Source organism: Euprymna scolopes, chromosome 31 (genome assembly GCF_053919585.1).
Source record: "Euprymna scolopes isolate OS-2025 chromosome 31, ASM5391958v1, whole genome shotgun sequence".
Lineage (NCBI taxonomy): Eukaryota > Metazoa > Mollusca > Cephalopoda > Sepiida > Sepiolidae > Euprymna > Euprymna scolopes.
The window spans coordinates 39,093,328-39,113,637 of NC_136512.1; the positions used below are offsets into that span (position 1 = coordinate 39,093,328).

General features: G+C 29.2%; 1 protein-coding gene across 13 annotated transcripts in view; it reads right to left on the bottom strand.

Moving 5' to 3' along the window:
- The window catches only part of LOC145255699 (agrin-like), a 2,182,525-nt gene that overhangs the window by 587,287 nt on the left and 1,574,928 nt on the right, over positions 1–20,310 (bottom strand). The gene's annotated exons all lie outside the window — the stretch shown is intronic.

A 20,310-nucleotide genomic window follows, 5' to 3' on the forward strand; every position in this document is an offset into this window, starting at 1 on the left:
TTGTGATCTAATGTGATCCAATGTCTCTTCCAATGATATAATGCCCCTCCCAGTAATCCAACATCCATCCTTATATCCAATCACCCTTCCAGCGATCAGATTTCTTCTAGTGATATAATTTCCCTCCCAGTATCCAGTATCTCTCCCAGAGATTCAGTGTCCTTCCAAGTGCTTAATGTTCCTCCAAGAATCCGATGTACCTACCAGGATGCAATATCCATCCCAGGATGCAATATCCAATCAACATTGACTGTTAAGCAGGTAAACAATATGAATAATTTCATTTTTGATTGTCAAATCCAGAAAAAGTTTCATAAAAAAACATATGATAACATGTTACAGGCGAACAAAATGTCACAGGTAAAATAGAACGAAGACAATGTTAGTACTGGTTCTGTGTCGTTTTTGTTTTTTGCTAGCCTAACATTGAGTCATTTTTTTCTGTGACTTTTTCTGTCACTGTATTACGGACCATGTGCTTGATCTTAGCAGAGGTATCTTGATATTTCCTTCTAGATTTTTTCCTGTCATCTTTCGGCTAATTTTATTTTATTTGAAGTATTCACAAAAGGACACACGAAACACAAAAAAAAAAAATAAATAATAAAAAATAATAATGAGATCTGACAAACAAAGCAAAGCTTTATATCTTTACAAATCAGCAATTTGAACAAACCTCATTTTGAGGTTGAAATGTGTAGATTTAGATCCATGTGAGAAACTTTACATTTATCTTTAAGTTCTTAAATCTAAGTTAGCTAATCTCAATCCGATAATCCTGAAAGAGGTTTAATCCCTAATCTTAAATCAGAGTCTCTCTTTCCAAACTTAAATAGTTTATCTTCTGAACTTAATTCTAAATTTGTCCAGCTCCATATTAAATCCAAACAGTCTTCTCAAAATCGCAAAATCAATTATCGGATAAACTCTTTTGTTTATATAGTCTTGTTAGTTTTATTGGTTTTCATCCCCCCTCTCTATCTCCCACTACCCCTCTCTCTCTCTCTCTCTCTCTCTCTCTCCCTCTCTATTCTCTTAAATTATCCTGTCTGGTAGATTTGCAGAGAATACTAATTTGACTATCATCTCAAATAACAACCAGTTTTCCGGGCAAAATGAGAGATGCTGCAAAACGACTCTAATCACCGATTTTCAATTAAAGTTCTTCTAATAAATCAAAAATCGTCTGTGATTCCTGAAAATTAATCACTTACTCGAGTTGCTCTGCAAAAATCAAACTAAAAACACTTGCACTGATGAAGCGGCAATGATGGTTTCGGCAGAAAAATAGATCGAAAGTACCAAGCAGTTAGGTATGGTGGGAGGTTGTGCGGCGTATCGCATCGAATAGAAGGCAGAGGAAGAATCTCGAAGTGATCGGAAAAAAGAAATAAACAATGATGGATGGGTGAGTGTTAATCGATGATAATTCGTAGATTTTTTTCTGTGGTTTTAAATAAAGGAAACCTATCGTGCCATTATTCTTTCGAGTTTCATTTTAGATGTTGAATCACAGATGGGCCCCTGATATTCAACAGATTTGTTTTCTATATATTAAAAAAAAATAGCATTTTCTTTAATAAGATGTAGCCTTAATAGTTTGAGCGAACTTGGATTTTAATTTGATTTAAAAATTGAAAAAAAAAATGTATATATATATATATATATATATATATGGAACAACCAATAAGAAATTAAATCTACACTTGCATCGGGATATATTGTGTATGGATGTGTGTATAAGTTATAATTATCTGACATTCTCTAATAAATTAATAATAAATAAATAAATATATTATTATTATTATCATTATCATTATTATTATTATTATTATTATAAATAATGATCACGCTTTCAGCATTGAATAATCGAGCACCCTGTTGGATTTCTTTCTACAAAATGAAGCTATATATATATATATATATATATATATATATATATATATATATATATATATATATATATATAATAACTCGTTCAAACTTTGAAAAGCGATTTGATTAAAAAGGACGAAATATCGGTCATGCACGAAAAGATTTCTGCTTGATTTGTTTTTGTTGTGATTAGACACATTTTCGATTTATTTACTCACATATATATATAATATATGTATATATATATATATATATGTGTATATATTTGTGTGTTTGTCTGTGTGTATGTGTGTGCATATTTAAATATAAATGTATATGTGTGCGTATTGAAGATTTAAGATTTTTATTGAATTTAAATTTAGTAATTTCGTGTTTTTTATGATTTCACAGAATATTTACTTAATTCATTTTAAATTTCGTCCACTCTACGATTAAAATAAAACATTTTTTTAAAATTCATAATTCATTGATAAATAAAAATAAAATAAATCATGGACCCAATCTTTCCCATCAACATTTTGAAATGCAGTCTTTTTAAAAAATTGCAATTTTTTTCTTTTTGTTGTTCATTTTGGTGGGGGCATTTGAGAGAATTTATTAAAGTTTCTTCTTTTGCATTTCCGGTCAAAAAAAACTTTTTTTTTCTTTTTCTTTTCTTTAAAATGTTTCTTCTTTTTCTTTAATTTTCAAATATTTTCTTCCTTTTTTTGTTTTGTAATTCTTTTTTTCTTTTTTATTTTGATTTCTTTATCTCTCTCCCTCTCTCTCTCTCTCCCTCTCTAGTTTTTTTGTTCGGAATCTCCCAATCTATGCTGACTTATAAGGGTAGGAAGGTACTCGGAGTATTTAGGAGTGGCTAGAGCAATTATCCAATGGATGAGTTCATTCTGAAAGAAAAACAAAAAGAAAATAAAAATTCCAGCCACCGGAGAGAGAGACGGACAGACGGACAAAGAGAGAGAAAGAGAGAGGTTGAAGAAGAAGAAGAAGAAGAAGAAGAAGAAGAAGAAGAAGAAGAATTATGAAAGTATGAAATAGAAAATGAAGAAAATGATAAGAGGAATGAAGTTACGTGATTTTAGCTATATACATACACATCCAGCGTACCTATATATATATATATATATATATATATATATATATATATATATATATATATATATATATATATAACATGTAGATACAGATATATATGTATCTACATCTTATCTACATGTAATATATATAACATGTAGATACATATATACATTTAGATACATATATATATATATATATATATAAATATATACATATATATAAATATATGTATAAACATATATATATATATATTTATACATTTATATATAAGCATATACATACATATATATATGTATATATATCTATAAACATTGTATATGCTAAAACACACACACAAATATATATATATATTCACACATATATGTAGATATTTGTAGAAACGCATATGCATGCATATACACACATATATATAGATACATATATATGCACACCAATATATACAAACATATATATATATGCACACACAGATATATATATATATATATATATGCACAGACAAACACACACACACACACATATGAAAAGATAACGAAATACCAAGATCTTATGTACGACATGAAAAGAAAGTGGAATCTTAGCAATATGTATCATTTCAGTAATTATATGAGTAATTGGACTCATGAAAAAGAATTTCAAAAACTACCAAGCAAATATACCCGGTAAACCAAGTGCAAGAGAGATTCAAACAATTGCACTGAAAGAGACGGTTAAAAATTCTAAAAGGATGTCTTGATTAGAATATATGAGGTAGCGGATGAATGTAGGATGACCCATCCCCACCTTGAACAAACTGATTAGAAAATTGAAAAAGAAATAGATATGCATCCGTATATACACACATGTACCTATATATATATATATATATATATATATATATATATATATATATATATATATATATATATACACTAATTAACAATAAAGACCCGAAAACTAGTTCCCAGTGTCCGGAAACCAATTAAAAAATGTAAAAAAGAAAACTTTGTTTTAAAATTTTCATTTTACTTATTTGCTGCATATATATATATATATATATATATATATATATATATATATATATATATATATATATATATATAATACACTTATTCATTATATTATATTCACACAAAATTGATCTATAAAAGTTATAATAAAACACAATAATAGTGACAGGTTTAATATTAGCCGCATGTGATGGGGTAATATAGATTATTATGAGGAACCTGCTTGATATGGCGGCTTGTTATTGCTTGTAAAGTTCCCTATATAAAATCTCTTGAAGCATTAATTTAAAATAAACATCTCATTCATAACTTGGTTGTATCCCCCCTACAAAAATGCTTATTTATTCATACAACTAGCATTATATAAGTTCCATACACATTAATGTATCTTTTATATATGACTCTAATAAAAAAGAAAAATAATAAAAAAAGAATTTCCTTTTCATTTGCAATTAGAAATAGATCGCAATTTGTTGAAAATCTTGTTGATTTCTAAAAAAAAAAATAGGAACATTTGAACACAAATGCTAAGTATTTGTCTAGGTAATAACACAATATTGCAACATATAACTAATTTGTAATATTCAAATCAAAACAACCATTAAATTTTTAAATAATAACAAATAATTAATCAATAAAATGTACTTTTTCAAAACGAATATGCAGATTATTTTACAGTGAGACTGATTCCGTGTATTCATAGGCAGTATAATAAAAACAATATGATGTGTCAATGTGTAAAGTTGAATTCCTGGTGTGGTTTTACTTTGCCATTCAATCCCCACAAATTTACTTGAAATAGAACGCTTTTATTTTACGATGAGTGTAATAAACGGGGCCAACTTCTGTATTTATTTTAAAGATTTTATAACCATAAAATGGGAGGGTGATAGTCTATTGCGTTTTGTGATTGAAAAAATAATACAAAAGTACAACATTAATTTCAAACAACAGTGAATTTTTTTGAAAAATACATCCAACCTGCACATTCAATGGGGAAAAAGCTATTACAAACTTGAAGTAGTAAACATTTCAGATCAATTTGAGTATATCTTAAGACACCCCTAATGAGAATGTCTCACCTTCCCAAATGATCACCCAACTGGTACTGGCCAGGCTCAACGTTGCTTAACTTCGGTGATCTGGCGAGAACCGGTGTGCCAACTTGATTGTGCCGTATATGTGTATGTACCGCAATGTAAAATACCAGGTTGAGAAACTGGCGCAGTCTATCCTTCTCTCAAGGGTAGATGGGACTCTCTTAAGCTTTGGTAGGCACTCCATCTAGTGATGGCGTCACAATAAAAAATACCCTTGATAGCCCTGGCGAAGCATCAAGTATTCAGCTACGGACAAGATTTGAATTACACTACAAACTCGTACAGCGAGTTCAATCTTGGCTGTGGCCGCGCTGGATGGATGGATGGATGGAATGAGAATGTGGCAACTAAAATAATTCTAGTAGAATTGAATTGGTATTAGTGACCATGGATGACCAACGGCACCCATTTTCCCGACACTTTTGAATGGACTTGTGCCTAATTTGTTGTTAATGTAAATTTTTATATATTACTGCAAATAAATATTTCAAAGTGTAGTATCTGTCCTCATGCTAAACTGCATTCCTTCTATCCTCAGTTGGTAAAGTAGAAATCCTTGTACACTAAGCTAATTTTTATCTTTATCCCAACCAAAAATGTTCCTTTTTAAGGGGCTAGATCTTCCCCATATCAAAAATCGACCTAGTGTCCAATTCTGCGCTCGGATAGAGGCTAACAAAGAAAGACTGACAAAAAAACAAAACTATTTGGAACCTACGCATGTAAGCGTAACAAACCAACGAAAATGATATTTTAAACTTAAAAATGACAGATGAAAAAAAAATGTTATTTCAAATTTTAAAATGACAGACGAAAATTTTGTTTCAAACTCACGAATGACAGACTAACATGAATGCTACTACAATCTTATGTATAAAACGAGGAAAATACTACGAAAATATATTTTCAAGCATGACAGATCCACGAAAATTCAATTTCAAACTTAAATACACCAACGAAAATGTGTGACAGACGAAAATTCTATTTGAAATTGAAACATGACAGACCTATCAATTAAACATCCCTTAAAATACGAGCAATCATTTTTATAAATCATAACTGATTAAATTGATTTCAAGAAAATCGAAACCTTAGTGGGGAGTTGTTCTTCAATTCCGGGTTTGTCTAAAGATGAAGATGGTGCCTTTTTCTTATTTTTAGTGACAGTGAAGAAATTCGTAGATCAGGTAAGACGGAGGTTACAGACAAGGAGAACAAAAAAAAGCCAATAAATCGATGACTGAAAGTGTGGGAGGGAAATTACAGAAACGAGAGGAAAATCATTAAATCGATGAGCGGAGAAAAATCGTAGGAAGAGAAACTATAAAAATCGATGATAGTGGAAAATTATGAATGGAAAGTTATTAAATCGATAATGAAATGGGGTAAGGAGTGCAACTTTAAAATAAGGAATAACCCTTATCCCTGAGTGGCTTCCGGGCCTTGATAAGTGGTGACCACCGTGTAAAAAAAAAAAAGGAAAATAACTAAAAACAAACATTAAATCCATGAATAATTTTTCTTTAGGGTTTCTCAGCTCATGAAATTATGAGGACTGCTTTAGGCAGAATCATCCTCTAATTCACCTGCAATATTTATTTTTGTGGCAATCGCTTGGGACAAGGCATGAAGCCACTTGATGTAGGGAATTAACAAGAATGAAATATGATTATCGAAAAGACAGACGATGCCTATTGACCTCAGTCTTGAAAAGACCAAGACTTACAATGAGGTATTAAAACAAAAAATTGACGGAGACCACTAAACCAACGAGTCAAACGAACTGGAAGAAAGGAAACCTTTGTTTAATTGTCTTTTTATTCGTTGAAATAAATTTATTTCAGATTCCTTGAATGAAATAAAATATCATTTTTTTATTAGCAATAATTTATTTTGTTAAAATGAGGCTTGCAATATCTATGGATAGAAAAGCAGAAATTTGTTTGTTCGTCATAAAAATCAACAGGGACATAGAAAGTGTGCCCCACCTGACATCCATTTGTAAGGTTCTGCTGATGGACGGCTACTATACAAGGCAACACAATGGAGTGTGTACATATTTCTACTGAGCCATTTGCAAAAATTGAATATCGAATGTAGCAGAAGGTCCTGGGAACATGCATCAGAAAGAACAGTTAGAAGTCATTCACCGTCCACCATGACGATGCAATTCATACAGCTATGTACCTATGAAAAGAAGCTATTAAATTTGACATAATGATATGGAACAAGAGAGATCAAACAGAAAACTTAGTAGAAGTTAGTGTCCCCAACTATGCTGGGGTAAACAGAGTTGAGAGGGAAAAGGTAAGGAGTTACTAAGGTCTTATTTATGACACGAAAAGAAACTGGAATCTTAGAAAAATCTCCATTATTCCAGGAATTATAAAAACAACTAGACTCATGAAAAATCTACTTGGCAAATATACCGAATGAACCAAGTGCAAAAGAGATACTAATAATTACACTTAAAGGAACGATTAAAATCTTTTAAAAAATCTCCTGTTTGGAATGTATGAGATAGCAGATGAATGTCTGGTATTCAGTAGAATGTCCCGTCCCTAGCCAGAACAAAATAATAAGAAAATTAAAAAAAAATGTCTTTTTAGGGTCTCTCAGCTAATGAACTTATAAGGACCTCTCTAGATTGAGCCATCCTCTATTTTGCTTAAACCCTTTTCATAGATAATGTTTTACTTGTTGAAATAAACGTATTTCAAATTCTTTGAATGAAATGAAATATCAGTCTTTTGATTGGCAATATTATTTTTTAAAGCTTGTTTTAGCATCTATTGCAAGATTAATGAATAAAAAAGCGTTTGTCTGTCTGTCCTAAAAATCAACATGGAAGCAGTTTCAAGATCCACATAATGACCAATATAGTTTAAGTAGATGTTGGTCATACTAGAGAGAGAGAGAGAGAGAGAGAGAGAGAGAGAGAGAGAGAGAGAGAGAGAGAGAGAGAGAGAGAGAGAGAGAGAGAGAGAATGAAAGAAAGAAAAATGTAAAAATAAAATTATATTTATACACCTAGGCAACGACAGGTAACTTCACTAGTTTTAAGTAAAAGTGTGAAAACTATATGCGTCTATCTCTTGCATGGAATCTTAAGCTTTTTACTGCACGATTTTTTAAAACTAAAAATATAGCGTTTCCTAATCCACTCAATTCTTTAAGATGAAAAAGAAAGAACACATTTCTTTCATTCCACAACCGAAAGAAAAATATGAAAAAAATAGGATTGAAAATAAAATGTCTCCAAGGCAAGAATACAGTTTATCACTTGAAGATTTTTTTTCAGAGATAAAAAGATGTGTGGGTGTCTGTGTAGGTATATCTGTACCTGTGTGTGTGTGTGGGGGGGGGGAGTTTGTCTGTATGTGTGGGATTCAAGTCATTTTCATTTTCCTGTAGAAAGTCAGAAAAAAGTTTGCTTTTAAGAAATATATTAAAAGAAACGAAAGTAAACAAAGCATTAAAAAGATGTATAAGGGTCATCTGATTAATCGCTCACAGCGTGAAACAAGTGATCCAAACTAATTGCAAGTAATTTATATATATATATATATATATATATATATATATATATATATATATATATATATATATATATATATATATATATATCCGAATAATGAAATGCAATATATCTAATGGTACGCAAATCAAGTGATTGTCGGTTTTACAAAATATTATTAGATGTAATATTTTATATAAGATTATCCCAGCTAAATAAAATTGCTCAATATACAAGATAGAGCAAATACCTACCTGCTACCAAGGACTTCCATTTCAGGATTTAGCATGCATTTTAGATTTGAAGTTCAATATCCATTTTCTGTCTCAATATTTAATTTTCCTTATTCTATGTAGCTAAAATGATTTAAAAACTTTAAAACCCTTTTAATTTTCTATGTTTATGGTCTTTAGCAAATAAGGTGCAAACCATTAATAACATTTGCTAATAATTTTCCTCTGAGGAGATTAATAAACATCGAAAGCTCATGGGTTAAGGAAATATATTTATTAAACTGTATTCTTTGTTTGCAAACAATAAAAATTCTATATTTGAAAATTAACCTTTTAAATCATAAAATTTAAATACCTAAATTATGATATATATACATAAATACACACATACACACACATATATATATACACATACATACATACATATAAATATATATATAAATAATTATATCATCTCTCATATTCTGAAAATTCATATATATATATATATATATATATATATATATATGAGAGCAAATAGTTAATAAAACATGCTAAAAACACGTTGAAAAAGAGTTAAAAAGTGTTTTAACTCTTTTTCAAAGTGTTTTCAACATGTTTCATTAAGTATTTGCTCTTATTATAAGCTCTATCTCCTATTTGGTTTTATCGAGCTTTTACATCTGGTTAAGATTACTTTATAAATATTAATTCTTTAATATTAATAATATACTTTAGTTTTACAATCTTGGATCATTTTGGTAAATTTAACTGTAATTATATATATATATATATATATATATATATATATATATATATATATATATAGTAAAAATGTTTATTTATATAAAGGTTTTTGGCTGCACATTTGCAGGTATGTTTCAGTTATAACTAAGCACCAGGTGAACTCCGGTAAGCCAGGTTAATTGATATAAAGGCAAAGATAAAAATGAAAATAAGATTCGATCAGGGAGGTAACAAGTCACATGGCGTGGCTTTAATTGAAAAATTAAAGAAATGATACCATAATTTCATTCAACTTTTTATTTATTTTGAGTTCATTCCGGAACACGTGGAAAGAAGATGAAATTGATTTTCCCAACTTTAAAAGAAAGGGCAAGAGGATTAATAATTGAATAACATTTTGACTCTTAACATATTTACGCTGCAAGAACCTTCCAATAACAAAACAAATTATTGCAAAAAGCTAGAATATCCCACAAACAATTATCGTATATATTCAAATATAAAGCTTTTTCAACGTATACACATTACACAATATACACACACATTTACTCATCATACGAGTTGAGTCTAAAACTAAGTCACACACATGTATACATGCATACATATATATATATATATAATATATTTATCATATATATACATATATATATTGCTTTTTTTAATATATATACATATATATGAATATATATAAATATATATATATGAATATATATATGAATATATATATATATATGAACATATATATATGAATATATATATATATGAATATACATATATGAAAATATATATATATATATATATATGAATATATATATATGTATATATATATGAATATATATATATATGAATATATATATATGAATATATATATATGAATATATATATATATGAATATATATATATGAATATATATATATATGAATAATATATATATGAATATATATATATATATGAATATATATATATATTCATATATATATATGAATATATATATATGAATATATATATATGTAGATATATATATGTGAATATATATATTCATATATATATATTCACATATATATATATATTCATATATATATATATATATATATTCAAATATATATATATTCATATATATATATATATGAATATATATATATGAATATATATATATGAATATATATATATGAATATATATATTCATATATATATTCATATATATATGAATATATATATATGAATATATATATATGAATATATATATATATATATATATATATATGAATATATATTTATATATATAAATATATATATGAATAAAGTTCAACTATATAACACAAACTAAAAAAAAACAATATAAAGTTCGACTATATAACATAAACTTAAAGCCAATATTTTTTCTCAAAATTGGTCAGTAATAAAATTATATAAACATTAGAAACTATCTATATCTGTGAAGACAATTTCTGATGTTTTTATATATGTATATATATATATATGTTTATTTATATATATATATATATATACATATATATGTTTATATATAATATATATATATATATATATATATATATATATATATATATATATGTGTGTGTGTGTTTATATATATATACTAGCATGGGTGCCCGGCGTAGCCCGCGTATTTGGAGGTGTATGTGTAGCAAAAAAAAAAAAAAGAAAAAAACGGTCAATTTTTAAACTTTGACCCCTGTTATGACCCCTTAAAATTTATTGTTTTGGGCTCAAATCAAATTATTAAGTTAGATCCATGTCCAAGGAAACTCTATCTAAAATTTCAAGTGTTTAGACTCAAAATTATCGGAGGAGTTTGGTAGAGTTCTCAAAGGTGAAATCGTTGAACTTTGATCTCTTAATCGCCAAATTTCTGGCCGAAAACCGATCACATCGATTTTTCCAAATCTCAGTACCCTGTATATCAAATTTTGTGGCCTTGTCTCTGTGTTTGTATACACGGGATGTCTCTACCATGCTAGTTTGCCAATTTTTTGTCTCCAGACTTGAAACCTGATATATAAGGAAATCGAACCTATGAACAAATTCAATTTGATTTTTAGTCAGTAAAAAAATAGCTGCTAATAGGTAAAAATTGAAACTTTGGAACTTGGCAGGCGGAAGTCGATTGATGTGAAAATATACATTTAATCGTTAATTTTTTTCTACTTTTTTCACTACAATATAATAATCGATAGAGAATTGGCGCTAAATAAATACGAAATTTGCATAAATTATAATATCATATGTAAGTATATTTTATGACCAGGCTATGCCGGGCGGCCTACTAGTGTAATCTATAAAGGGCATAATGTCTATCTTTTAAAGCGCTTTTTGCATTTGCAAAACTCAGAATGTGTTTTTCAAAGTCTACACTGAAGATCGTTTATAGAAAAAATAAAAATTAGGACAAATTTGAATATTAGGAATTATGAAAATAGCTCTTCATTACAGTAACTCCCAGATTTACCATTACTTGGGACTGGGAATGATACTAGCAGTCCGGATCTCATCTGTTGGTAAACAGAATTTGTAGTTAGCATGGTATCAAACTGCATCCGGTCGTATACATGTGCACTTACAGCAGATATAACTAGTTAAAGATATTAAGGACGAAGTCATTCTACTCAAACTATTGAATACAGTAGTCAAAACGGTTGATGAACCGTAAGACAAAACCACCAAACCCTTTCAAGAATGAATTCTAAGTACGGCTGCCCTTACTCCAAGAATCGCTGCTAAATCTTTTTTGCAGAAAATGACAATATTGGTTTTGAGAATCGTTGTAATAAAACCAAATCCATTCCTTCACGATGACATAAGTTAAAGAAATTCTTGAGAAACATTTTTATTTTGTTTTTTCTGTCAATCGTTTGAGAAGCTGAGATGTTTGTGTCATTCCTTATCCCAATGATAGATGACGTTCCTTCGTTTGAATGATGGATACTCACAGAGTTAGCTCTCTTTTCGTAATTCCTCACAGTTTTCCTCACGCATGGCAGCCATTGTTCTTTGATTATTATCGTGAAGCACCAAAATCAATCGCGCACTTCTTTGGTCACCATGTGCACGCAATCCTGTGCATGCAGTTTTTGGTCGTTGGTGCTATTGGCGGAGAAAAAATACTGCCACTATCCATACAATCCTTGTTGTAAAAAGAATTTTCATGTATAATACTACTAGTGGGACCCGTGGAAATTCCACAGGGGACTCATTCATATGTAATATATTGATGTTGGCATTCTGTAGATGTTCAGTATTGTTTCAAAAATAAAAAAAAATATATATCCATATGAATTGGGTGAATTAGCTTGAATCGAAACCGACATAAAAATTTATGAAAAAAAAAGAAATAATATATATATATATATATATATATATATATATATATATATATATATATATATATATATATATATATATATATATAACTTCAGCCATAATCTTAACCGAAACCAAAACTCATGAAAAATTCTTGGTAAAATATTTATGACCGAAAATGGAAGTACATAACAATTAAAAGACCCGGATGTAAGCGTGACACAGAAAATAACACACACGCCATCGTATTAATATATAGATAATGATATATGGCTCCTTACGATTAGGCAGAATGTTACCAAAATCAACTAAAGAAGAGACAAATATATTCATGCAGTGTAATGATGTATAAAATCGTAGCCTGGCCATTGGAGCTTATTTCCGGACATTATTAATAAAGATTTGGGTTAATGATAGGTTAGCTTGAGAAATAATTTTTCTTAAAGCCGTCCAAACATGCCAACAAGCAAAAACGGACGTTAAACCGGTAATGATGATCAGCATCATTAAGAGGACCTTATCCAATAATAAATGAATGTTCACTGCTTTCTCCAGGTTCACTCATCCGAATGTCACATATATAATAGAACAAATAGTTGCAGCAATGGAAGATTCACCTAAACCAACGCGATTAAATAAACTGTGTTTCCTAATCACAAAAGATATGTTCATTTTATTATCATTTGTTTTATATTTGATTTGTCTTTATGTCGAGAATGGAGTCATCAACGAATACATTCGTCTCAGATGCCATCGAAGTTGGGAAACAAACTTTGTTTGAAACGACGTATTGTCTGTATGAGAAAACATCTGAAGTTTATATATATATATATATATATATATTATATATATATATATATACATTATGTATATATATATAATGTATATATATATAATGCATATATAAATATATAAGTATATATATATAATGTATATATATATATATATATATATATATATATATAAAATAAAATAAAATTCACGTGAAATCACCTTTTTCTTCACCATATTCCCTCTGCTTCACTTTTTGTTATCAAGTAAGATCTTTGACTTACTTGCAGTTTCATCAAATACTTTTGTATGCAAAATCCGATCCCGCATTTTGCTAATTCCTACCCTATGATGAGAAGGAAAGTATTTCTTCGAAACTCCGCGGATTAAAGACTATCCACTTATGAAGTGTTTCATTTTTAAATTAAATATGTTTTTAACTCTTTTTCAAAGTGTTTTTAGCATGTTTTATTAACTATTTGCTCTTATATATATATATATATATATATATATATATATATATATATATATATATATATATATATACATTAGTAGGTTATAAAAATAAATCTTTGCATAAGCCTGACGAATTAAGTTATAAAAATAACTCTTTGCATAAGCCTGACGAATTCTCACGAGAATGAAATGCGGAATATTCTGTGTAGCTTAATTGTCATAGATATTTTTATAACTTATTACCTATTTTTACCTATGTATTGAGCATTGTTGAAGTAAATACTGAAAATTTACGCATAAAATTATATTTTCGTATATTAATTTATGTGATTAAACATATATGTTTATGTGATTAAACATATATGTTTATGTGATTAAACATATATGTTATATGTGTTAGACATACATATATACACGCACATATATATAAAAAATTTAGGATTCTTAATTTGTAACTCTTTTTCAACATTACAAATCCGAATACTTCTTATGATAACATTGATTTTTATGACCATTTCACCAAATACTTAACCATTGCAATTTTACTTTAGTTTTTTCAGTTTTCATTTCTTTTAACTCCATTTCATGAACTCTTTACACTAACTTTTTTGCATTTTGTTTTCATATAATGCAGTTTCAGTTTATATCAGTACCAGCAAATTCATTGCTTAGCTATAATAAGCATTTGCTAATATCCTTCCTCTGGTGAAAATAACGTATTTTTTAAACTCCTCTGATTAAGAAAATCTTAATATTTCTTTTTGAGTATCCTGTCAAAAAATAAATTCTTGTAAATTATAATTTTCAGTCTTTAATTGTGTTCTTTTATAGCAACCCTTATTTCCTATTTTGGTTGTACTGAGCTTTTTTGTTTGTTTGGGATTACTATATAAATATTAATATTAATATTATCTTTAAGTTTACAGAAGCTTTTGGCTTGTAAACTTAACTTTTACCTTTTAATTTAATATACATACACACACACATATATACATATACATACATATGCATATAAGATAGGATTAAAAATATTGAAGCAGTCTTTAGATAGAGACTCATCAAGATTTATAAAGCTCAACATGTCGGGTGGAGCACAAGCATATAAAAATATTATCCAAGATAAAATATATATTGATGTATATGAATTTATTTGCTAGTTTAACAAGGTAAAAAAATCAAGAGGAGGGGGTGTTACAAATGCTCTTATAACTAGGCATTTCAAAGCCTAATTCTTCTCATCAAAAGAGGAGAAATGAGCTTTTAATACATACATACATACATACATACATACACACACACACTATATATATATATATATATATATATATATATATATATATATATATATATATATACACACACAATGCCAACTAGATACTATCCTTCAATGTCTAGAGCCTCTCTGTACGGGGGCTTACCAGGACAACTTGGCGAGAAGATAATTTTACCTACAAATATTCAAAATAACATAGTATTCACAGCCCAAATAAGACTTCTTCATTATGATTGATCCACACTGGGTTTTACGAGAAATGGTGTGCTTTCTCAATGTGATGTTACCTCAAGTAACAGTACAAAGCTAGAGACTTCACCAGACTAGATGAACCCTTTTCCTGGAATCCAGTAAGTCAAAGACGCCGCAAGAAAGAGATATCATAACATACTTAAATAGTCAATTGGGAAAGGAAAACCATGTTCTAAACTTCTTCATTAACTCAGTGTTTAGAAAGGTAAATGAGAACTTTAATGGAATATTCGAATGTCTATGTATTTCATATAAAGATCAAGTGTTAGCCCTATGAAAGGGGCTCCTTGATTTTTGAGAATTTTAAATGAAGTAAAATAGAACACAAAAGAAATGCACACACACATATAAATACATACATATACATATATACATATATGTGTGTGTGTGTGTGTCTCTCTCTTTCTCTCTCTCTCTCTCTTTATATATATATGTATAAACATATACGCTGATATAGATACATATATATACATATATATAGTGACAGATACGTGTATATATATAGAGAGAGATACATATGTGTGTGTGTGTGTGTGTGTGTGTGTGTGTGTGTGTGTGTGTGTGTGTGTGTGTGTGAATGACACAGCTTGGTGTTGCCCGAAAATATTTATTTAACTATGCAAAGCCTAATAAAAAAAAAGACAAACACTTAATTAAACACATCCCCATCTTCACTTAGAAAAAACTAGTTTATTTTCTGTCTCTAAATCTATAAGATCCTTGTGTCAACCGTAAGTCGTTTAGCAATGAACAAATATTCGTGTTTACTGAGAATCTTTACATATATTACAAAGAGCTTAATTCGAAAAATAATTTTTAAACTTTTTACACTAGAAATTTACTTAAATATTAAGGTTTCCTTTTCTATGCTGACAGTACGGCCCGTTAAGAGACTCTCTTCACCCTAATAGTTGTCTAATCCGCAATAAGTATTTACAAAAAGAAAAAAACTAAATCGAAATAGCTATATTCATTTCATTAATATGGTAGACGGAAAAAACGATTAGTTCGAATCAAATATTGATATGGAAGACAAATTTCTATTTGGCTCTTGCTTCTAAAATCCTGCAAAATAAGTAAATTATATATATAATGCTTGTTCTAAATTGATTTTAATTTTTAATAATTTTTATTAATTTTACACACACATGCATGATATAAAATGCAGTACAACATGGGAATTAATTTGCATGAGTCAAATTTTGCAAAATTTCAACATATGAAAATTACGTTCATTAAATAGTGGCTATTTTAGACTTTGCATGCCCGATTGTGCTCTTTCTAAAATGTATGCCATACTTCAAGAGTTCTCTGATCTTTTTATTGATGTTTTTTTATCAATTTTGTTTGTTTCTATAGAAAACAAAAATAAAACTGAAAAGCATTCTGGTAAATGCCGGCAACTAGTATATACATACGAACACGCACATATACACACATTTATAGATAATTTAATATCCATGGTATCTTTAAGAATAGCCCAATTCGTTAATTTCCTGTGATAAATTAATTTCTTCTAAGTTTAAATAAAGCATGATTGGCTTTTGGAAAACTGAAAAGCTAGAGTTACAAATAATAATATTTTTTCTTTTTAAAGTAAAAAGATTTTTATGGCGAGAAATATAATTCTGTATTTAGAGCACATCGACTTATTAATACAAACTCTAGCAGAAAATATGAAAGTAAATAAATCTGAAATAAATCTGAAAAGTAAATAAATGCTTAGAGTGTTTGGGAATGAACCGAGAGATACGAGTTCAATTCTTATTTAGTCACACTAAAAATAAAAAAATGGTACTTGCTGTTTCCACTCAGCATTATAAAGTAAAGATCAAGGATAAGTGGAACCATCCAGGTAAAGGAGTGGCGATCTCCTTTACATCTTGGTGTAGTAGTCAACAAAAAAGAGACATCCGGTCGCCATTGACTATGATTGATCTATTTATTGACATAGTAACAGATACCTGTGCTTAATACGAGCGAGCAACGTTTTTTTTTTTTTTAAATGTACTATTGAGTCAGAAACACTCACGGTAAGAGTTAATGAGAGAGAATAATTTTCAGCTGAAGAATAAGGATCACTATGAAAGTACTTATAGTACAATTGGCAACAGAAAAAGGGGAAAGACACACACATTTTATATTTATGTATATCTAATATAGAGATGTTTCCCCTGTACTGTTGAGTAGAGTGATGTTTTCCCTGTACTGTTGACCGAAATAGCTTTCTGGCAAATTGCTATGCCTAACAGTTGTGTTCAAAAATGAATAATAGTCTTTTAATTGTCTAAGGAATGAAACCTCTACATGCAAATATAATAACAAAGAGAGCAAAATAAAAACAGGCATCTTTGCATATATATATATATATATATATATATATATATATATATATATATATGCCTGTCTAGCCGCACTGATGAGCTGTGAAACAGCGAAACAGTACTGTATGTGGATGACTATAGTGCTCCTCACCTTGAGTTGAGCATATTGAGAAGTGAAACACGAATTACCATTAGCATATAAGCGACGCTCTTTGTGTAAACAAATCGAGCGGAGGTATTTCAGACGATATCAAAACATCGTTAAACTCACTACTCGTTCAAGCAGCCGCCAATAGCGTAATGGTTAGGAGCCTTGACTGCCGTACAAACGGTCGGGTTTCAATCCTGGCTTGAGGTAGTTGCCTGTCTAGCCGCACTGATGAGCTGTGAAACAGCGAAACAGTACTGTATGTGGATGACTATAGTGCTCCTCACCTTGAGTTGAGCATATTGAGAAGTGAAACACGAATTACCATTAGCATATAAGCGACGCTCTTTGTGTAAACAAATCGAGCGGAGGTATTTCAGACGATATCAAAACATCGTTAAACTCACTACTCGTTCAAGCAGCCGCCAATAGCGTAATGGTTAGGAGCCTTGACTGCCGTACAAACGGTCGGGTTTCAATCCTGGCTTGAGGTAGTTGCCTGTCTAGCCGCACTGATGAGCTGTGAAACAGCGAAACAGTACTGTATGTGGATGACTATAGTGCTCCTCACCTTGAGTTGAGCATATTGAGAAGTGAAACACGAATTACCATTAGCATATAAGCGACGCTCTTTGTGTAAACAAATCGAGCGGAGGTATTTCAGACGATATCAAAACATCGTTAAACTCACTACTCGTTCAAGCAGCCGCCAATAGCGTAATGGTTAGGAGCCTTGACTGCCGTACAAACGGTCGGGTTTCAATCCTGGCTTGAGGTAGTTGCCTGTCTAGCCGCACTGATGAGCTGTGAAACAGCGAAACAGTACTGTATGTGGATGACTATATATATATATATATATATATATATATATACACCACTGTGTGTGTGTGAGAGAGAGAGAAAGAGAGAGAGACAGAGAGAAAGAAACAACTGGGCCGCTTTTTTATTTTACACAATTTACTTTGTGGGTCTGGGAATGTAGGTAGGTTTTGTATCGGAATGCCCTTGATAAGTATTAACAAATCGATAATTGAAAAATTCCGATCATAAAAGGAACAGTGCGATTTTTATCAATGTTAACACTCTGATGCAGTCTTATCTCACAAGTGCGTTTTAGCAGTTTTATCACTGCACAAGCAGAAGAGTCATGCGTGTAAAATAAACAGTAGGTTCTTTGATAATACAGGGGCAGTTTCGGAATAGATGTTTTTGTTTAGAGCATAATTGAACCATGATACTTAACTTTTCCATTTTAAAGTTTTTATTAAATCTATTAAATAAAAATGATTTCATAAAACCAACATGATCTTCTCTACAGTGCATTTTAAACTATAATTTATTGCAGACATTCACTGCAGGGAGATATGTGAAGTATCCTCTCGGTATATTGTGATGGGTTCCTTTCTAGAGCAAACAATTGATTTGATTGAACAATGGATAATTTCATCAATTTCGATTACAGTAAAATTATTGGAACTATGGAACATTTTTTGATCCTAATTTAATCCCGGGCAAGTCTGGTCTCCCTGCTAGTATATATATATATATATATATATATATATATATATATATATATATATATATATATTTATATATATGTATATATATAAATTTGTGTCTGTGTGTGTGTGGTATACGAATAAAATCATAAAAGTACTTGAACTCTGATTTAAGCGTTTCTATCAGCATAAACAAGACTGGTGAACTCCAGTCCAAAATATTTCCTAATACCAGTATGTCAGGCGGACTGTTGTGTTTAATCCAAGCTTATAAAACTGTTATTACATTTTTAATAACATTCTTCAAAAAGAAATTTAAACGCTAAAAATTATTTTTCAGTTTTGCAAAATCGTTTTTTTTTTTCATCGAAAATATAAATAACTATCAATATAAAATTGCTAATGCCTGTTCTTAATAATATTTATCAAACATTAAATTCTAATTGAAAAGTTAAAAAAAATGAAATTCTTTTAATTAAGCAAATAAATCATCGCGATATATGCATCTTATCTTTTAGACTAGAGCTAAAAGTTTGGAAAATTGCATAAAAATTTGTATGCAAATTTTTATTAAAATTTTTATGCAAATCTGTTTTAATACAAACTGTAAGGATTTTCATTACAATTTATTTTTATAATATTTTTCAAAAAGAATTTTTAATTTTAACGCTTGAAAAATGAAATTCTTTTTTTCAGTATTTCATAATTGTTTTTTTTTCCTCCTTTTCTACGTTGGAATTATGAAAATATTTATC